We start from the raw sequence: 4,185 nt of genomic DNA, 5'->3' as shown, positions 1-4,185 counted from the left end.
CTCGCCTGAGTCATAGAAGAGTGCAGTCCTGTAACTTGCGTTGGAACATGTTCAACAAAAAGTTTGCATTAGTTTTTCTCTCAAAATAGTCACTGAGTCATTGTGGGTGTCCCCAACTCATTTCCAACTCACCCGAATTGCGTCTCAAAAGCTGCATTTTGACGCCCCGAGTTCTCTTTTGACAGAAATAATTGTAGGCAAATGTCCAGGTCTAACAAATAATCATTGAAAAACTGGTCCAAATAAGACTATCTTCGTTTTAAAAGTGTATTTCTGCAGATTAAATCTAGAGTGGCTTCCTAGATAGGTATAAACTGGCTGTGATGGGTATGATGTGGGCAGAGGTGGACAACAAAATAATGTGCACAGCCAAAAATGCAGTTTTAGAAGCAGTGAACACAAAATTAGACAGCGTTCAAATAAATCACATGGCTTGTTGGATGCAAAGACTGCGTAATTTGAGTTGATAACTTGTTTTCAAACAATCCCAGCCCAGTGAGATACCACCTTTAGCCTCAAAATCTGCAAATTGTAAACTCAGTGATCATGTTCAGTGATCATCTCATTGAACATTGCAGACTGCAACTTGTGGCACACTATCTTGTTGGAATATTTGACATATATTGTCATGATCACGCCCTCTGCCCCCTGCCCCCTGCCCCCTGCCCCCTGCCTCACTCACAGCCCCTCGTGTCTTGTTTCTGCTCCTCCATGTCATTTTTCTGCCCCATCATGCTCTGCTCTCAAACTTTGCCTCTCAGCCACAGCCACATTGCACTTTCAACTCATCAGCCCTGATTCACTGCACCTCTTCCTGCCCTTATTTAAGGATTCCTCTCACCTTCCCAACCTGCCAGATTTTCACACCCTTCATGGTAGTGATGGTGAGATGAAGCTTCATGAAGCACTGAGGCTTTCCATGAAATAGCTCGACTTATGATCCGACGCGCCATGATGCTTCATTTGCTCTACTGCACCATCAAGTGAACTATAAATGTAAAACAGGTAGATGGATTATAGTAACATAACTGGTTTGTGAAGCTTTAAGTTGAATAAAAGAAATAATTTGAGGACCTCAAATAAAGTCTAAATTTGATCTGCAAATGATCTTAATTTGTCTTTATGATGATGGTGATGATGGATTTTTCTCTCTGCCCCTTATATTTTAAATTTCGCAAATACAAACGAGTCAGTTCCTGAATCGGTCACATGGTACAGCCCGCTAGCAAGGCCTCGAACGTCACTACATACGTCATCAATACACGCCTCGATACACGCTCCACATAAATCCTCCTAGATTACTTGATACGCTTCAAAACCTCGACACAGAAGGACACATCACTACTTTATGGTGTTAGATATCCAGCCATCTTGTTCCTGTTCTCATTCATGCCCGACACTCGAGCCTTGTTCTTTGGATTTCACTTCACGCCTTGTCTTTGGGATTTACCGCTCTGCTTGCCCCTCATCTGATTCTGCTCTGCTCATCTGACCCTGGTACGACTACGTTGTCTGCCTCACGAATATTAGATTAAGGATCACCCTCTGGATTTGTTCTTGGACTTCTGACTCCCTGTGTATGACCCCTGCTTCACCTTCTGGACCACGAGCCTGAATTGCCCCTCTGTCACAGTATTAAAGGCCTCCCTCTGCAGCTGTCTTCCCACCAGTTACTGTGACGTCATCTCTTCTCGCTCCAACAGGTGGCTCTCACGCCACCTGCCTGAGAAGACGTGTTTCCTACAACTGGACTCTGACTCACACCAGCAGCTGCAAAACAATAAAGTTGTTTTTGTTTGTTTCACTTTTACTGTCTAGCTGATACCTGGCTGTCTGCTGACATCCTCAATAAGGACGTAGGTTTGTGTCTTCGTCTGGAGCGCCGTGACGTAAGATGCTGGGCCTGCTGACACCTCTTGGGGGTGGGGTCAGAGTCAGTAGGGCAGAAACTGAGGAGCTGGGACCCTGAGAGTTAGGAATTTATTTTAACAGTAGCTTTAATGTCACATATGCTGAGAGGCAGAGCATTTGAGCCTGGCTGTTTACTACTCATGCAGTTGTTTATGTATTTGTTTATTCGCTTTTTATCACGTGACTTTGGCATAGGATCCAAGTTCACTGTCTGTTACCACGGTGATGCCTTTGAATGAGTTGTAAATAAATTCATGGGGGCTGTTACATTATTACATTGAATAAATAACATGGTGTGTGTGTGTGTGTGTGTGTGTGTGTGTGGGGGGGGGGGGACCTCAAACACAACCACACACTAGTGAACAGTTTTCAAGCAACAGTACCTGTTTCATTGAGGAAAATCAATTGTTTTTCTTATTAGAATATTACCGGTATATGCTAGCATTTGATTTTGTTTCTGATAGTGGAAGTGAATATTCTTTTGTGTATGAGTAGGTGTGCAGTTCAGTGAAGCATTAGCATAACTCATTTCTGTTTCCCCTCTGCATTGGTGAAACTGATACAAATCTTCAATCCCTGAAGCCAGCGATTAAGTTATGCTAATCACTGCTGATTGCTGCTACATTACCGTCACTATAACACCAACAGCTTTCAAACACCTCGCTCCAACACTCAGCTTTATACAAAACAAAGCAATGTCTCTGAGGTTGGAGAATAAAAATTGGGTGTAAAGGTTCATCAATAACCTAATTGCTTTATTAGCCGTAAACAAATGAGGCTTTGGCCCCAAATGCTTTGTGTAAGGATACAGTTCAGTGGAGCAAATCTTTCCTGGAGCAAATGATGAGGCAGCCTCTTGATGTAAATGCCTCCCACCCCCACCCCCAGACACCTAATATCCCATTTTTTTAAGTAAGAGATGATTATCTGTTCTCTCCAAGTCTGCCTCTGCATGTAATGTGATGCGCTGCAATGGGACAGGGCTGATAGAGTAAAGACATCAGGATTAATCTCAGTGTGTAATTACTCTCATGATTTATGGGCCTCTCTCACACACACACTTGCACTTATGAAGACAACTACACAATCACATACTTTTCATGGTGGCAGGTATCACTGAAGCAGAAAAAACTTAAAATGATAAACTATCAAGCCAACAGGACTAAAATACTTTGAGATTTCCTGATCCAGACTGACAAACAGGTGACGGTTAATCAACCAGACATTGTGGTGGTTGACAAGCAAGAGAAGAAGGCAGTGGTGATAGATAGTGGTGGTTGAAAGAAGGAGCACGAGAAGTTCAAGAAATACCAAGAGCTGAGAGGAAACAGAAGTTGTGGAGAGTCAAAGCGTCAGTAGTCCCAGTGCTCACTGGAGCAGTTGGTGCTGTGACCCCCAAACTGGAAGAGTGACCCCAACAGATCCCATGGAACAACCTCAGAGATCTCTGTCCAGAAGAGCACAGTCCTAGGAACAACTAAGATACTGCGTAGAACCTTCAAACCGCCAGGCCTCTGGTAGAGGACCCGAGTCTGAAGTGAAGTGGAAGTGAACAAGTGGAAGAGTAGGGCCAGGTAGAAGTATTTTCTTAAAAATTTGGTTTCATTTCTCTGCATCAGTAATGAGGAGTAATTTAAAACAGCATGGAGTAAGGTTACATGTGAATGCATATACATATACTGTATATCAGTGGTGTAGTCTACACGATACATGGGTATACGGAGTATATCCACTAGAAAAGCTTAAGAATTTCAGTATACCCACTTAAAAGCGCCCAGTGATACATGACATATCATTAGATACGTGTCATTGATACATTTAAACAGCAGTTAAACACTTCCGTAACAATCTATCTCTATGCAGCGCTTGTTTATTATATTTGCTTATCCAGCAAATTATTGTATAATGAATACTTCTGTACTTACTACTTAATATTTGAACATGTTTTGCTTTGATGCTGTTTTATACATTCTATAACATGTTTTTAATACAAAGGTAACTGTTGTATAAAGTCTGTTGTGCATTTATTCAAATATAAGCATTAGAGAAGTTTGGAAATGTTCAATATGCTTACAAATCAACATAAATTGACGATTACATTGTACTAACCAGTGTACTTTGGTTTCTAAGCACAGTATATGCACCAACCACAGTAAAGTTAGTTTTACGTTGGACGTTGGACATTCGTGCTCCGTGGCTTCAGTGGTGTCCAATGTCCAATGTAAAACTAAGTTTACCGCCTATTACAAAAATGTAGACTACACCACTGCACCA

This window comes from Nematolebias whitei, chromosome 12 (assembly GCF_014905685.2).
Source record: "Nematolebias whitei isolate Nwh7 chromosome 12, NemWhi1, whole genome shotgun sequence".
In the NCBI taxonomy this organism is placed as follows: Eukaryota; Metazoa; Chordata; class Actinopteri; order Cyprinodontiformes; family Rivulidae; genus Nematolebias; species Nematolebias whitei.
Note: the sequence above shows the minus strand (reverse complement) of the source record.